Source organism: Silene latifolia, chromosome X, assembly GCF_048544455.1.
Source record: "Silene latifolia isolate original U9 population chromosome X, ASM4854445v1, whole genome shotgun sequence".
NCBI lineage: Eukaryota > Viridiplantae > Streptophyta > Magnoliopsida > Caryophyllales > Caryophyllaceae > Silene > Silene latifolia.
This window is the reverse complement of record NC_133537.1, coordinates 176,668,714-176,687,379: the sequence shown is the minus strand read 5'-3', so window position 1 is coordinate 176,687,379 and position 18,666 is coordinate 176,668,714. Positions and strand designations below refer to the sequence as shown.

General features: G+C 39.8%; 2 non-coding genes across 2 annotated transcripts; one reads left to right on the top strand and one right to left on the bottom strand.

Annotated features, from left to right (window-relative positions):
• Positions 1-1,584: 1,584 nt before the first annotated feature.
• On the bottom strand, positions 1,585-1,691 carry LOC141624303 (small nucleolar RNA R71). The gene has a single exon (XR_012534110.1). It is a non-coding gene; the product is annotated as a small nucleolar RNA R71 (small nucleolar RNA).
• A 15,561-nt stretch (positions 1,692-17,252) lies between these two features.
• Positions 17,253-17,359, top strand: LOC141625031 (small nucleolar RNA R71). The gene has a single exon (XR_012534831.1). It is a non-coding gene; the product is annotated as a small nucleolar RNA R71 (small nucleolar RNA).
• The last annotated feature ends 1,307 nt before the right edge of the window (positions 17,360-18,666 follow it).

Genomic DNA, 18,666 nt, shown 5'->3' with positions numbered 1-18,666 from the left:
AAGTACTTCTTTTATCTTTGCTTTATTATTGGAATCATTAGTAGGTATAATCTCTTAATCCCTTTTAATTATTGTTAATTACTTTCATTTATTCATCATGTTTCATATTGTTGGTATGATTGACAACCTTGCTAGCATGATCAACATGATAATGAGTGAGTAGTCTCTTAGCGAGGGTTAATGGGTGATTAGGGGAAACCAACATGGGGAATGATTCATGCTTAAATTAATATGCTTTCATGTTTTATTTGCTTGCTTGTTTTGATCTCAACTCATGCACATGTTATATTTGATGAAATGCTAAGCCTATGAATCCTTGCATTTACTATCATCTCCTATCTTTTCAATGAGACTTGTAAGACATAACCCAACTCGAGTCTCATTATACCATGCATGTTGTTGAGTAGGGAAGATTAAGTCGACTTGTAGGTGTTGTACAATCTAATCGATTCGGCTCCGGGACCCAAACTTTCCTAGGATTGTAAGATATAACCCAACTCAATCCATCACAACAATAATTGCTTGCTTATAATTTGAGAACATGTTTGTATGATCATATCCCATGATTCCCCTATGATCCCATGACACCCTAGTGCCTTTAATCAATTGTTTACACCCCTTTAATTCATCTTGCTTGTTTATTTTCATTGCTATTTTAGTTTAGTGACCTTCTACATCAACCCAATTTGTGACACCCCTTAGACACCACTAGTTGCAATAGAAATCTCATTTCAATACCCGTCCCTTGGGATCCGACCTTTACTTGCCTCTTTACTAATTGTAGAGTTGTTTGTGAAGCTATAAATTGTGTTTTGATTCGACCGTGACCCAACGACCACATCTTAATTTGTGAACACTTAGTGGGATCGCATCAAAAATGGCGCCGTTGCCGGGGACGGTGTTTGTTTGATTTAGATTTCTTTTTATTGTTATTAGTTGTGTCTTTCTTCGCCTTGAGGAAGTAAAACTCCTCAAGGTTTGTTCTATTTGTTTTCGAGTTGTTTGATATTTTGTAAGTCTAGAAGGTTACAAGGTGATTTGTTACCTTTTGACCGTGAAATCGAAAGAACCTTGACGAACAATAGGAGACTTGTTAGGAGGAATTTAAGAGGTATTAGTGAAGTTGTTCAACCCACTAGTGAGTTTGTCAATCCTTTCGCAATAGAAGGAGAAAAAAACCCATTACACAATACCCCACAAAATCCACCTACAATGCCAAAATTCTCGTCACACTCCGTACCCACCGAGGAGAATATACCAAATGGTACTCCTATACCACAACATCTAACCGGAAATTTTATTGCCAAGTCCGCCTTCATCCAATTAGTTGAGAGGAGCCAATTTGGGGGGATGCCTAGTGAGGACCCTCATTCTCATATGGAAACCTTTTGCGACTATTGTGATGTTATCTCTCAAACGGGCGTGACTCAAGACCAAATTAGATGGGTCTTATTTCTTTTTTCCTAAATCGGCACCGCGAAGCAATGGTTAAAGGGCCTTGATAAGGCCACCCTTGGAATATATTCTTGGAAGAAGTTGGCTCTAGCTTTCTACAAAAAATTCTACCCACCGGAAGAGACTAACATGCTAAGAGCTCAAATTACGGGTTTTAAGCAAAGGGATGAAGAGTCTTTGTATGAAGCTTGGGAGAGGTTCAAGGGAATTTGTCGCTCATGTCCTCACCATGGACTTAGCGAATGGTTTTTGGTGCAACAATTTTGGAATGGTTTATATGAAGATTCTAGGAACATTCTCAATATGGGATCAAATGGAATGTTCACCGAAGTTGATGACAATCAAACATGGAACAAGATTGAGGAAATGGCGGTCCATAACTCACAATATAGTAGACCTCGCAAGGCTACTGGAGGAGGAAAGCATGAAGTGGACTCCGTTACTCAATTGGGTGCTCAACTTCGTGCTCACATTGACACAATCAACTTGAAGTTTGAACAAGCTATGGCTAGACTTGAGGAAAACTCAAAATCATCAAAGCATCATGTTAATGCCATGACGGCATCCTCATCAATCCCAAGTGGGATATGTGAGAATTGTGGAACTTTGGGACATGACCAAGGTGAATGTAGGGGAATAAATGAACAAGTGAATGCTTTCCAAGCATACAACAGTGGTACCCCTTATTCCAACTTTTACAATGAAAACACCAAATTCCATCCAAATCTCTCATACAAAAGCCAAAATGTTCAAAACCCTCAAACAACATACACTCCACCACCCATGAGAAACCAAAATCAAAGACCCTTTTACAATCAAAACCAAGGTTACCAAAATCAAAATCCATACAATCACCAAAATGACCAAGGTTTTGATGTCCAAAAAGCGGTCCTCCAAATGCAAAAGAATCAACAAGAATTTTTCACTCAAATGCAAAAAGATAGCCAAGCAAAGGAAACCACCATCAACAACATTCTAGCTCACACCAAGATGTTGGAAACACAATTGACTCATCTAGCATCTTCAAGCTCACAAAGACAAAAGGGGCAATTACCACCTCAAAGTAATCCCCCTAGACATGAAACGGTTAGTGCCATTCACTTGAGAAGTGGTACAAGGTATGAAGCACCGAAGAAGCAAGTTGAGGATGAAGTTGTGGAAGCTAGTGAAAAGGAAGAAATTGTGCAAAACTCTAAAGATGGAGAATCATCAAAAGAAGAAAGTTCAAAGAAAAATGAAGACAAGGCCAAGGAGAAGGAGCCCATTGTGATTAGACTCCCTTTTCCAAGTCGTCAAGCCAAGCCCAAATTTGATGATCAACTTGGAAAATTCATGGAAATTGTGAAGAATTTGGAAGTCTCAATTCCTTTCACGGAATTAATCAATCACGTGCTTGGCCTATACGAAATACATGAAAGACATCCTCACAAAGAAGAAGTCGATCCTGAAGCTTGAGACTATCGCCTTCACTAAGGTGAGTAGTGCAATACTTCAAGGGAGTTCACCTCCAAAGTTAAAGGATCCGGGAAGCTTCTCAATACCGTGTACCATTGGCGACACGACGATCAACAAAGCCTTATGCGATCTAGGGGCTAGTGTGAGTGTCATGCCGTACTCGGTGAGTAAAAGGTTGGGGATGGGAGAGCTTAAATGCACCAATATCACACTCCAAATGGCCGATAGATCGACGAAGACACCGTTAGGGATATGGGAAGATGTCCCTGTGCGAATTGGGAAGTTTTTCATCCCGGTGGACTTTGTCATTGTTGATATGGAGGAAGATTCCAATATTCCAATCATCCTAGGAAGACCTTTCCTACACACCGCGGGTGCGGTGATTGATGTGAAACATGGTGAGCTCACTCTAGAAGTGGGAGATAAAAGCATAACTTTTAATCTTGACAAGACTATGAGAGCTCCTCGTTTGCATGAACCATGTTTCATGATTGATCATTATAGCCGAAAGGATGAGAGGAAGAAATCGGAACTCCAATGGAAGAAGAGAATTGAAGATGCTCCATTCAAAGAGCAAGTGATTTGTGACAAGGAGAGCTTGCAAAGCTCATCAAAATCAACCAAGGAAGAAGAGGATGGCCTCATTGGCCAAGAGAAGAAATTGGGAGAGTTGTCTCCATCTAAGCAAGAGATTTTCAATGATCAACTCAATGAAGTTTGTGGTCTTTGGGACGACGAATTTGAAGGGATCTTTAATCCCTACATTGGTAATGCCATCGATCAAGACCAACAACAAGGACCACGGTCTATTGAGAACCTCTACCATGATAATGAACAAGCCTTCGATTATTTTTTCAAGGTGTTGAGCAACATCAACAACACCTTGGACATGCCCCCTTGACATCTCATCAAGAATGAGAGTTTGGTGGAGTCCTCCCTAAACCACCACTTGTAAATATTTCTAACTCCCTAACTTACATTTCAATTCTTGTATTGCATTTTTGTCATCTTTGGATTTTTATTCACTTTGATCAAAATAATTTTCATGTTTGAGAGAAGTGAGGGAGGGACTAACGATTTCAATTGATGTGTAGTGCTTTTAGCTTAGTGTGGGGATGGCTATTGCCTAGGCTATCCATGCCTTAGTAGTGCCCCCACAATGACGAACACAAGACTTGAAGAAAGAATGGAAGAATGGTAAGGGAAATGCAGTGTGCACGGATGGAACTGAATCCGCGTACACAGGGGAAGAATCCGAGCGGATTCCTGAGAATCCGCCCGTCTTGATAATCCGAGCGTATTGCGAAAAGACGCCATCTGAATCGAGCTGAATTTTGAAAAATTCTTGACTGTGACTGAATCCGGGCGTCCTGTGAAGAATCCGCCCGTCTTTAAGAATCCGCCCGTCTTATAAGAAAGACGTCCGTCTTTGCAGCTGAGGAAAACAAGCAAAATTTTCTGGACTGAAATCCGTCCGTCTTTAAGCAAATCCGCCCGTCCCGTGTTCATCAAATCCGAGCGGATTGTCACCAATCCGCCCGTCTTTAGGCGAGTTTTGTAAAGTCCAGAAAGAGCAGAATCCGCACGGATTGGGCAGAATCCACACGGATTGCCCCTGCAGATTCGAAAATTTCGGTCTCTTTAAAACCCCTCCCACCTTCATTCATTCATTCATTCATTCATAAACACTACCCACAACATCAAAACCCTCATCCTCTCCATCACAAAAACAAAAACCCTCAACAACATTCACCAAATACAAATCAAACCATCCTTCCAACAACAAATCAATCACTCCTTCTACAACAAAAATCAAAACCAAGCATAAAATTTTCAACCTTTGAGTCGATTTTTGATTTCATAAAGGCAAAGCCTTTCACCTTCAAATCGATTTGGGCATACTACAAATTGAAGATTTTTCATTCTTTTCTTGGTTAGTTCATCAATGGCAAGGACTAAGGGAGCAACAAAGGCAACAAAGGCACCAAAGGCTAAGGCACTCTCACAAAGGCAAAAGGCTCTTCAAACAAAGAAAGCATTGGCTATGGTGGTAGCAACACCAAACTTGGAAGTGCAACAACAACAACAACCTTCTATGGGAGCAACAACACCTTCTACTCCGGTAATTGATCAACTTTTGCATTATCCGGAGGTAACTTTTAATTCCGATACCCATAGAAATACCTTTGTCAAGTTTGCTATGAAGTCATTACAATCCACCAAATTCATATGTGAAGATACCTTAGAAAAATTGGGTGTTCTTGAGCAAACTAGAGCCTTTTTCAATGTCATGGGGTTGAAGAAATTGTTTGAAACAAGGGAATTGACATACCCCTCCCTTACCTTGGAATTTTTAAGTTCCTTGAAAGTCACCAAAGTTGAGAATAGGGAGAATATCGAGTTTCGTCTAGTTAATGTTAGTAGACGCATTACCTTTAGGGAATTGGGTGAAATTTTGGGTCTTAGTGATGAACCAAGTTATTTTAAGAGTTATGGAAAGTATGACCCCGAACCTTTTTGGGAGGCAATCTCCGGGAAGAAATTTGAGGATTTTCATGCGAGTCGTGCTCTTTTGGTCCACCATCCGGGCATAAGAGTATGACACAAGGTCGTGGGTAACACCATAATTGCTAGGAAAGATACCAACCATTTCACAAGACTTGATTTTATTCTCCTTGAATCGTCTTTGAATATCGGAAGAGTACACACCAAGCCTTACAATTCTTTGAGGCTCTTGGTAGATAGATGGCTCAACATTGATTGTGGGAAGAAGGGCACGACCGTTATTGTCAATGGCGGCCTAGTCACTATCCTAGCCAAGCACTTTGATCCTAACTTCAATAAGGATAACAAGTACAAAGCAAAGGAGGGTGGCCATCTTGGTTATATGCATACTATGATTCACAAGTTCAAGTGGGTTGCCCATAACCCCCTTGACACTAAGTATGGATGGCTCACTAGTGAAGCTAGATCGTTCACCTTGCCTTCGATGATTTGTCGTCTAAGCGTCCACCGGACCAATTATCTACTTCCCCTTTCCAAAGAGGCCGAGTATATCATTCAACAACAAAAGGGTGATCTTGAAATGCCCTCCTCTTCCATTGTCATACCACCTTACCCCTTTAAGTATGACGAGTTCAAGCCGGAAGGAGTTGAAGTTGGGAAAGACTATGTGACTCTTCTCATGCAAGCAATGCACAAGCAAGCCTATGAAGATCGGAAAAATGCCTACTTGGCTCAATATCCACCCCTCCTACATTTAGCTAGGCAAGGACTACTTGATCCATCTTGTCCTTTGCCTAGTTGGGCGGATAGAGAAGTCTTATTTCCGGGTGCATCTAGGGTCGTTTTGGGTGACAATGAGGTTGTTGGAAATGATGAAGAAGTTGATGATAACATTGAGGAAGAAGCAAGTGAAGAAGAAAAGGATGGTGAAGATGATGATGAGGAAGATGAGGAAGAAAGTGAAGAAGCAAATGACAAGGGAAGTGGCAATGCGACCACTTCTAATGAGGGAAGTGATGATGATAGCATGATGGAAGATTAGCAAGCCTTGGAGACTCCTACCCTCTCATGGTTTGTCTATTTCTCTCCTTGTATTTTATTTAATTTTGATCATTGTTGGATTAGTCCTAGCCCCATTATAGGACTCACACCTCGGTACCATTGAGGTGTTCTCATTCTATTGTTCCCATTTTCAAAATCCAAAATGACAAATTAGTTTCATGCATAGCATAGTGTGTGCATGAACTACACCCATCCTTGGACATTAGCAATAGTGTCTCACTCGGTTTGGGGAAGTTAATGCATACACAACGGGAGGTAATCTAAATTATCCTCTCCGTCATAACAAAAACCATGCATCATGTAGTGTAGCTTAGTGTAGATTGCATTTAGTATAGAAATCATGCATCATCTTTGCATAATTTCCATCATTTTGGCCATTGAGGACAATGCCCATATTAGTGTGGGGATGGGATTTCTAACATTTAACTCTTATTCAAAAACCCAAAAAAATTGAAAAATTTCAAAAAAATCATAAAAATTTGAAAATTGAAAACCCAAAAACATGTTTATTTCCTTTTGAAGTCTTGTATATATTGTCTTGTATATATTGTGTTTGTTCTATCCTTGTTCACATTGATTGACTACGCCACATCCGAGACATGAGGATATTGAAGACCGCATGGTATGATCTTTCCAATCTTTTTTTTCCTCTTTATGTTAATGACTATGTGGCTTTATTTTGATTGATGCAGTATAACAACGTGAACTTAGGACTTGCATTTAGTTTATATGACATATTAGTTGATAGAATCACTTGCATTAGGATGTTTATATTAATTGCATCATGGCATATAGTTGCATTTAGATGAAATATTTTGAAAAGTGCCTAATTGAGAACTTTGACAAGAGCAACTAAGCCATTACAACTACTTTTTCAACTTAAGACTTTGCCTACTAGAATGGTTGTAAAACACCCTAGATAGTGTCATACTAGTGTCTTTTGACCCATGACCCAAGGCCTAGTCAAAGGTTTGCATGTGAGTTACCTATCCAACCCCGTGATGCGATGTGGACTTGGTTAACTTGTCTAGGTGACCTTGTTTGACCTTGTGGTAAGGCAACCCAAAAATATTTTCTATCAATAAGCTTGAAGTGCTCATTTCAAAGAAATTTTGTCATGTGGAAGTAATGTAATGCCAAGGAAACCTCAAATGTTGTGAATTGTTGAAAGTTGAGAAATTTAAGTTGTTTTGATGGAGGCGTACCACTTCGATGTGCTTTGGTGTGGGATCCATTGAATTGGGCCCCCATACGGTTGTGAATTCGGCCGCCCAGAGACAGAGTGACTATCACCCCGAAAAGCTATTGTCTAGAGGTTAACCGGTTGCCTAATAAGCGATTGGCGAAAGCAAAGGACACTAGCCCAGAAGGGACAAACCCCATCTTAAATTTTGAATAATAGTCATATCCACCCGTTGTGAATAAAGATTTGAGCATTTCATTCCCAAAAAGCCTTTTGTCAAGCCACTTGGTCGAGCTTGGGACGATCCATGACCTTTACTTTTGTAGAGAATTCGAGACTTGTCATGTCATATGCTACTAGCATCATTGGGATCATCATTCCACCACCATCCGATCGCTCTTGACGAAAGCATTTGGAAATTGAGGACGAAAGTAATCTAGTTTAACACCATTTGGAGGTGATTTAGTGCCATCCTCTTAGACTTAGTAATTTGTTGAACTAATATTTTTGAAGGATTACATGCTCTTAAATTTGTTCCTCTTTAGTGCCTCCGCCACTTGATGAGGGAGTGGCTATTCTTTTTGTAGATGCATCCTTTATGAGATTTTATGTGCTTAATGTTTGGATGTGTCGCCATTTTGGCAAGACCCACCTTGCCTTGCAAGAAGGCATCCTACCTCATGGTTGTCTTGTTGTGAGTTGAAGGGGCGGAGTGAGACCCGCTAATTGTCTCATATCGGCTATATTATTAGGATAGGTTAGTATTGGTCCTAGTCTTGGTCACCTCTTTACTCGGGACGAGCAATGGTTCGGTTTGGGGATATTTGATGTGACCATAATTGGCGCATATTTAGCCCCCGAATTAGCCTTGTTCCCATGCTTTTTAGTGCCTATTTGGGTCATTTCTTATCTTTAGTTCTTTGTTTTGCATATTCTTTGAGATTTTGATCCCTTGGTAGGAAAGGAGTAAGAATCTTACATTTTCATGGCAAAACGAGACTAAATTGATCGAATTCAATGACCAAGCATCAAGGAGAGACAAGATTAGAAGGCCTTTGTATATATTATAGTAGAAGAGCAAAGTTGAGAAAGGATCCTTGAGTCCCCAAGGAAATCCCCAAGGAATTTATGAAGAAAAGGGAAGAAAAGAAGAAGATTTGTTGCTGACTGACAATCCGAGCGGATTGTCACCAATCCGTCCGTCCAAAAGAAGACAATCCGAGCGGCTTTGCCTTAATCCGCTCGGATTCCACCTCCACAATCCGTCCGGATTCCCCAGAATCCGCTCGGATTCCAACGCCTGAGAATCCGCCCGTCCCTACCCTATTCTCAACGGATTCCAAAGACAAAGACGGATTGTCTTCTCCAAGCTACGAAGAAAGAAGCCCTTCTCTCGAAAAATACCGGGTCCTCCTTGCTCAACTTAAAAAGTGTAATTACTAGTTTAGCCCCTAGTTAACCCTAATGCATCCTCCCTAATTTCCACTATAAATACCCCATTAGTCTAATTAGAGGAGCATGTTCTTCTTATCAATAATTAGTGTAGTTAATATCAATCAAATCTCTCTTTAATATTGTAATCAAGTATTAATCAAGTTTTAATCCAAGTTTTAGTTCTTTAATCTCTCTTTTGTTCATCCTTTATTTTGGGTAATTGAAGATTATTTGGGTTATTGTTGGGAGATTGACAACCTCTCAATCAAGCATTCAAGTACTTCTTTTATCTTTGCTTTATTATTGGAATCATTAGTAGGTATAATCTCTTAATCCCTTTTAATTATTGTTAATTACTTTCATTTATTCATCATGTTTCATATTGTTGGTATGATTGACAACCTTGCTAGCATGATCAACATGATAATGAGTGAGTAGTCTCTTAGCTAGGGTTAATGGGTGATTAGGGAAACCAACATGGGGAATGATTCATGCTTAAATTAATATGCTTTCATGTTTTATTTGCTTGCTTGTTTTGATCTCAACTCATGCACATGTTATATTTGATGAAATGCTAAGCCTATGAATCCTTGCATTTACTATCATCTCCTATCTTTTCAATGAGACTTGTAAGACATAACCCAACTCGAGTCTCATTAGACCATGCATGTTGTTGAGTAGGGAAGATTAAGTCGACTTGTAGGTGTTGTACAATCTAATCGATTCGGCTCCGGGACCCAAACTTTCCTAGGATTGTAAGATATAACCCAACTCAATCCATCACAACAATAATTGCTTGCTTATAATTTGAGAACATGTTTGTATGATCATATCCCATGATTCCCCTATGATCCCATGACACCCTAGTGCCTTTAATCAATTGTTTACACCCCTTTAATTCATCTTGCTTGTTTATTTTCATTGCTATTTTAGTTTAGCGACCTTCTACATCAACCCAATTTGTGACACCCTTTAGACACCACTAGTTGCAATAGAAATCTCATTTCAATACCCGTTCCTTGGGATCCGACCTTTACTTGCCTCTTTACTAATTGTAGAGTTGTTTGTGAAGCTATAAATTGTGTTTTGATTCGACCGTGACCCAACGACCACATCTTAATTTGTGAACACTTAGCGGGATCGCATCAGTCTGCCTTGGCAATTGTTATCCCCACACTAGATCAAACACTACACATCAAAATACATTAAAATACCTCCCTCACTTTCTCTCATAATGAAAATCTTGATCATAGTAGGAAATTGCAAAACCAAAAGTGACAAGAATGCAATAAATGAAATAAAATGCTAGTTAAAGGGTTAGAATATTTACAAATTGTGGTTTAGGGAGGACTCCACCAAACTCTCACTCTTGAATGAGATGTAAGGGAGGCATAGCCAAGGTGTTGTTGATGTTGCTCAACACCTTGTAGAAGTAGTCAAAGGCTTGTTCATTTTAATTATAAAGATCTTCAATAGACCTTTCCACATTGTGTTCTTCATGATGTTGACCCATGTCAACATGATGATAAGGATCAACAAAGCCTTGGTCTAAGGTTATAGCATTGCCAATGTAGGGATTGACTAATCTTTCAAATTCGTCATCCCATAGACCACAAATTTCACTAGCTTGCTTCCCAATGATGTCATGAGTTGATGAAAGCAACTCGTCTTTCTTGTTGTCATGGCCAATGAGGCCTTTTTCCTTACTTGTCATGATTGGTGGTGATCTATTCAAGCTCTCATTGTTGTTGAAATTTCCTTTCTCTTCGGATAGAGCATCTTGAGGATTATCCACTTTCTTCTTCCATATGGGTGTTGATTATTTACCCATAGCTTGGTCTTTGCGTTGAGATGCCAACTTCTTCCTATCACTTTCTCGGCTATAATGATTGACCATGAAGCATGGCTCATGTAGTTGGGGAGCTCTCATTGTTTTATCAAGGTTGAAAGTGATTGTCTCATCTCCCACTTCAAATGTAAGTTCTCCATGTTTCACATCAATTACCGCTCCCAAGGTGTGCAAGAAAGGTCTTCCTAGGTTGATAGGAATGTTGGAATCCTCCTCCATGTCAACAATGACAAAGTCTACCGAGATGAAGAATTTGCCAATTCTCACGGGCACATCCTCCCATACTCCTAAAGGTATCTTTGTTGATCGATCCGCCATTTGAAGAGTAATGTTAGCGCACTTGATCTCTCCCCTTACTAGCCTCTTTCATACCGAGTATGGCATGTTACTTACACTTGCTCCAAGGTCGCATAATGCTTTGCTGATTGTAGTGTCACCAATGGTGCATGGAATAGAGAAGCTTCCCAGATTTTTGAGTTTTGGAGGTGAACTTCCTTGAAGAATAGCACTACTAACTTTGATAAAGGCAATAGTCTCTAGCTTCCGGATGGATTTCTTCTTGGCAAGAATATCTTTCATGTACTTTGCATAGGCCGGAACATGATTGATCAATTCCGTAATTGGGATTGAGACTTCTAAGTTATTCACAATCTCCATGAACTTTCCAAGTTGTTCATCAAACTTAGGCTTAGCTTGACGACTTGGGAATAGAAGTCTAATCACAATAGGCTCTTTTTCCTTAGCCTTCTCTTTATTCTTCTTCTTTGAAACCTCTTTGGTGGTGGGTTCTTCTTCTTTAGAGTTTCCACTACTCTTTGCTTGTCACTAGCATCCACAATGTCTTCATCAATTGGCTTCTTCGGCCCTTCATACCTTGTACCACTCCTCAAATGGATGGCACTAACCAACTCATGTCTTGGGGTATTACTTTGAGGTGGTAATTGCCCCTTTTGTCTTTGAGAGCTAGAAGATGCTAATTGAGTCATTTAATTTTCTAGCATCTTGGTGTGGGCTAGTATGTTGTTGATGGTGATGTCTTTGGCTTGGATATCTTTTTGTATTTGGGTGAAAAATTCTTGTTGATTCTTTTGCATTTGGAGGGCCGCATTTTAAACATCAAGGCCTTGGTCATTGGATTGATTGTAAGAAGGTTGATTTTGATAACCTTGGCTTTGGTTATAAAAGGGTCATTGAGATTTATTTCTCATTGGAGGTGGGGTGTATGTTGGTTGAGGGTTTTGAACATTTTGGCTCTTGTATGAAAGGTTTGAATGGAATTATGTATTCTCATTATAATAGTTGGAATAAGGGGTGCCACTCTTGTATGTTTGGAAAGAATTCACTAGTTCACTTGTTCCCCTACATTCACATTGGTCATGTCCCAAAGTTCCACAACTCTCACATACTCCATTTGGAATTGAGGATGATGCCACTATAGCATTAACATGTTGTTTGGGTGATTTGGAAGCTTCATCAAGCTTAGATATGGCCTTCTCAAACTTCATTTTTTTTTGGTAGAAAGTAAGAATTTCATTAAACTTTGAAAGCCCGCATACACTGTTTTATCAACCATATAACAAATTGTCGAATTGGAGAATCCAATTCTGATCACCTACTCACAGCTAATAAAACAAAATCACTAGACAACAAGCCAACTTAAGGCTCTCCTTGTCCTATCCTTGTTCTTACTACTAATACATATCATTACATCATTCTTAAGCCGCCTAAAGATGACTTCAGGAGACCAAACCATCTGTGTGACTCGACAATGATTCCGAGCCCACCAGATATGATAAATCAAGGCCAAAATTATAGCTGCCAGAACCTCTTTGTGATCCAGCTGACAATACCACCAGTCCATATGCTGCTGAGGAGGAATGGCACTGTGACACATCCGTTCACCAGTTGCAAACATCTTTTGCTGAACTCACAACCAAAAAAACAAATGGTCATGGGTCTCAGCAGTAACACCGCATAATTCGCATTGAAAATCTAAACCAATGCCCATGAAGCATAGTCTGTCCTTTGTAAGTAAACGCCCTTGAATCCAAAGCCATCTAATGAACTGCTGTTTTGGGACATGAATCCTATTCCAAATGAATTTATACCAAGTTACAGCAGGAGTGGCAGTACCCAGCCATTGATAGCCTTTGGCAATGGAATACTCACCATCCTCAGTAAGCCAACCATTATTCATGTACCCTGCAAGAAGTTGATCTTTGATCGTACAAATGCGTTTCCAAGCCCAACTACTCCCCTGAGAGGGTTTGTAATAATGCCAAGCTACATCTTTTATATAAACACAGTGAACCCATTTTACCCATAAGTGGTCTTTCTTGTTCATTATCCACCACACATATTTCCCTACTGCCGCCACATTCCATCTTCTCAGGTCACACACTCCTAACCCCCCTTGAGTTTTAGGTAAGCAGACCTTATCCCAAGAAACCAGAGGAGGTGAGTGAGACATAGCTTCACCTTTCCAGAGAAAGCTTCTGCAAATGGATTCAATTTTCCTCATAATGCAAGTAGGAATAATATAAATTCTTTCCCAATAACTATGGAGAGCACCTAACACACTCTTGATCATCACCAACCGACCTGCATATGAAAGCTTTTTGGCCCCTAGAGCTCTAATACGATCAACAATACGCTCCACCAGAATATTGCAGTCCAGAACTGACAATTTCTTTGCAGAAATAGGCACCCCCAGATATTTAAAGGGTAGAGAGCCTATTTTCAACACACAGACCAAAGCAAACTGCTCCAAAATCTCCCTAGGCATGCCATTCCCATAAACATTAGACTTCTGCTTACTCATTCTCAATCCTGAAGCAGCTGAAAAAGTGTTGAAAGCCCTAATAGTAACAATCATAGAATCCCAATCTCCTCTGCAAAAGACTAATAAATCATCTGCAAAGCACAGATGAGTCAAGTTCATTTTTTTGCACAAAGGATGATGCTTGAACCCATCAATATCTTTCATTCTGTTATAGATCCTGGTAAGATATTCCATGCAAATGGAGAAAAGAAGGGGGGACAAAGGGTCACCTTGCCTTAAACCCCTTTTTCCTTTAAAATAACCAAAAGATTCACCATTCAAGGATAAAGAATAATGAGGTGAAGTCACACACTCCATCAGAAGATTAGTGAAGTGAGGAGGAAATTTCAAAGCTTTTAGCATACCCTCCAAGAAATCCTATTCAATAGAATCATATGCTTTTTGCAAATCCAATTTCATTATCACTCTAGGAGAGCAATGTTTCCTTTTGTACAGCTTAGTAAGATCTTGACATATCATAATGTTCTCCATAATATCTCTGCCTTTGATAAATGCACTTTGTGTAGGACTAATAATATCAGGAAGGATTTCTCCTAATCTATTGCACATAACCTTGGCAATGCATTTATAAATTGTGTTGCAACATGCTATAGGCCTGAATTGAGTTACACTTTTAGGCATATCAACTTTGGGTATAAGGGTGAGGATGGTGTTATTAGTCAGATTAATGAGATTTCCAGTGATGAAGAAATCCTGAACAGCAGCAATAACATCAGCACCAATCACCCCCCAAGCATCCTTAAAAAATTGGGAGTTAAAACCATTAGGACCTGGGGACTTATTACCAGGAATAGAAAATATCACTCTCCTGACCTCATCCCCAGTAACAGGTCTGGCCAGACAATTGCAGTGTTGCTCATTCAAGACAGGTCCCTGCCTAACAGTTGGAAAATGAACTCTAGTAACAGGACAACTTGTTCCCAGTAACTGCTTGTAGTAAGTCTCAAAAGCATCATTGATCCCCTGAACCTGAGTAATCACATTCCCATTCTCATCTTCAATCTGCACCACCTTATTAGATATTCTTCTTTTCTTAATAGCAGAATGGAAGAATGCAGTGTTGTCATCTCCCTCCTCTAGCCAGGATACTTTTACCTTTTGAGCCAAGAAAGAAACCCTTGCTGCATCCAGGGTTTTAAAACTATCAGCTGCAGCCTGCTCTGCCTCAATAAGTTGAGGGTCAGAAGGTCTAGTTTGAAGCTCAGTCTGAATATTATGAAGGGTCATAAGCATAATCTGAGCATTCTTTTCCACATCATGGAAATTATCTCTATTCAATTGTTTGAGATCAGACTTCATAGCCTTCATTCTTTTAACCACTTTATACATATGAGTACCATAAATTGGAGCATTCCAATGTTTTGTGATGATACCCAAGAAATCAGGAGATTTAGCCCACATATTAAAATACCTAAAAGAAATATTCCTAGCCTTATCATTAGATTCCAGCTGAATGATGCATGGGCAGTGATCATAGACCCCTTATGGCAAAAAGTTAGCAAAGTAATCAGGGAATAAATTCAACCAAGCATCATTAATAAGGGCTTTGTCAATCCTACTATAGACCCTAGAATGTGCCTCTTGTTTGTTTGTCCAAGTGAAAAACGAGCCTACAGCCTTAATATCCTCAACACCACAAGCCTGAACACACTGCTAGAAAGGAGCCAGTTCAACACTAGTAATGGTAGCCCCAATCCTTCATTAGGAAATAAAACATTATTAAAATCATCACCAATTAACCAAGCCCCTGGAGTAACCTTATGATATTGTTCTAAAGCACTCCACAGGACCTTCCTATCAATAGCTTTATTAAACCCACACACAAAAGTAACCCAATAAATCAAATTCCTTCCTCTATCAGTAACCTTAGCATGAACAGTTTGAGCAGAGATATGTTGAATGTCTAAAGTGAGAACTTGGGGATTCCAAAGTACCCAAATTCTACCCCCTTTATGACTTTGATGATTAGTGCACGCAGACCAAGAATTACTTAAGAAATTGCTTACTTTCAACCATTTATTTTGTTTCACCCTAGTTTCAATCAACCCAAATAACTCTACTTTATTTAAATGCAGGAATCTCCTAATGTCCATCTACTTATTATGTTTATTGAGGCCCCTTACATTCCAGAAACCCAACCTAACCATGATCACAAGTAGTCCTGGAAGCACTGCTCATCTCCTGATTAGGTTCAACGTTGTCCTTATCCTTCCATAGTGACATTTTAACAGCTTCAACATAAGAATGACTGCCAGGTGTAACAACAGGAGGATGGGTATCCTGTCTGCTCAGTCTAGATGCATTCTGAGCAGGAGACTTCCCCCTGTTGGCTCCAATAGTTCCAACCACACCTTCTTTTGGGGTAGCTAAAACAGTTGCAGCAGGAACAGCTTTCTTCCTCCACACCTTGGTGACTTTCAGAGTTGTAACCTTCTTTCTGCACTGCCCTGTAGCATGTCCTATACCCCTACAAACGTTACAGGTTATAGGAAGCCAATCATACTCCAGACTCACTTTCCTCGCTTTTTCTTCCTCATCAATGAAACTCAATGATTCAGGTAATTGCTGATTAACCTTAACTTCAATCATCAGTCGTGCATAACCCAGAAACATTTTCTTCTCAGTGGCTTCATCCCTTCTAATGACTGTCCCAATTACACCCCCCAGTTTGTGTAAACATGTTTTACCCCAGAACTTAAGGTCTAAACCCACCAACTTCACCCAGATAGGAAGTTTCTCAAGTCTTTCCTTAACCAGGACAGTTGTGGGAGTCCATTCTCTGTTTATGACAGGCTTGTTATCAAACATTACATATCCTTGTTGTAAAACTCTCTGTTGAATGGTTTTGGTCTTAAACCTTACGAGAAAAATTCCATTAGGCAAAAAGGAAACTTGGTTGTACTCATCCTCTTTCCACATTCTCTTGATAAAACCATCCAACACATTCCACGGAGGATTGGCTTCAACAACATAGCCAAAAATTGATGTAGACCAGTAATTGATCTCATCCTTAACATCATCTAAGGATAATTTGAGTAAAGGTGAAGACATTTTACGAGAAACTTCAGTCCACTCACCAGATGATTCTTTAGGAACTTCAACCACAGTGGCTGCAGGCACGACTTCCTCCTGTACCTCCTCCTCTTCTGGAAGAAGCTCCAAGTCTTCATCCAGATCATATGGTGCAAGGTTCTCTGTAGTAAAATCCAGCACCCTTGCTCTAGATTCAGTTGCCTTTGTCTCTGATTGAAGCCAATTGTGTGATGGAATCTAACTCATGCTTTCCTCCTCTAGTGGCCTTTCGAGGCCTACTATATTGGGAATTATGAACCGCCATCTCTTCGATTTTGGCCCATGTTTTATTGTCATCAACTTCGGTAAACATACCATTGGATCCCATATTGAGAATGTTGTGGGAGTCTTCATATAGACAATTCCAAAATTGTTGCACAAGGAACCACTCGCTAAGTCCACGGTGTGGACAAGAACGACAAGTATCCTTAAATCTCTCCCATGCTTCATACAATGATTCCTCATCCTTTTGTTTGAACCCGGTGATTTGGGCTCTCAACATATTGGTCTTTCCCGGAGGATAGAATTTCTTGTAGAAGGCAAGTGCCAACTTCTTCCATGAGTCAATACCAAGGGTGGTCTTGTCTAGGCTTTTCAACCATTGCTTTGCGGTACCAATCAAAGAAAAAGGATATAATACCCATCGGATTTGATCTTGAGTAACTCTGGTTTCAAAAATCGCATCACAATAGTCACAAAAAGTCTCCATATGTGAATGAGGGTCTTCACTAGGCATCCCTCCAAATAGACTTCTCTCAACTACTTGTATGAATGAGGATTTGGAAATGAAATTAACGGTTAAATGTGGTGGTGTAGGAGTACCATTTGGTAGGTTCTCCTCAGTTGGTACGGAATATGATGAAAATTTAGGCATTGTGGGTTGATTTTGCGGTGGATTTTGTATTAGGTTGTCCTCTCCTTCACTTGCAAAAAGGTTGGTAAACTCAATGTTATTTGGTTGAATGTCCACAATCTCTCCAATACCTACAACCCTCGAAGTACCTCTAGCAACTCTTCTATTGTTGGTTAAGGTTCTTTCGATTTCAAGATCAATAGGTAATGGATTAGCTTGTGATCTCCTAGTCATGCAAAATATCAAACAACTCGAAATCAATTAGAAAAACCTTGAGGAAATTGACTTCCCCAAGGTAAAGAAAGACACAACTAAAAACAATTAACGAAAATCAAATCAATTGAACACCGTCCCCGGCAACGGCGCCATTTTTGGTCCGGTTAAAACTCGTCGTCAAAAGCTACCAACCAAAACAATATTTATAACTTAACAAACTACTCTTAGCAAAGAGGCAAGTAAAGGTCGGATCCCAAGGGACGGGTATTGATGTAGGATTTTCAATCGTAAATGGTTGTGTCTTAGGGTGTCACAATTTCGGTTGATGTAGGAGATAAACTAAACTAATCAACAAGATGAATACAAACAAAGTAATGAAAATAGAGGGGTTATAAACAATGGATTAAAGGCACTAGGGTGTCATGGGTTCATAGGGGATTCATGGGAGTTGATCATACACACATGTTCTCAATTATATAGCAAGTACTTATTATTGTGATGGGGTCGAGTTGGTGTATAAGCTTACAATCCCTAAGAAGGTTTGGGTCCCGGAGCTGAATCGATTAGATTGTACAACACCTATAAGTCGACTTAATCCTTTATATTCAACTATATGCATAGTCTAATGAGGCTCGAGTTGGTGTATAAGCTTACAAGCCTCACTGAAAAGTTAGGCGATGGGTAAAAAATGCAAGGATTCATAGGCTCGCATTTCATCAAACATATCATGTGCATAATTT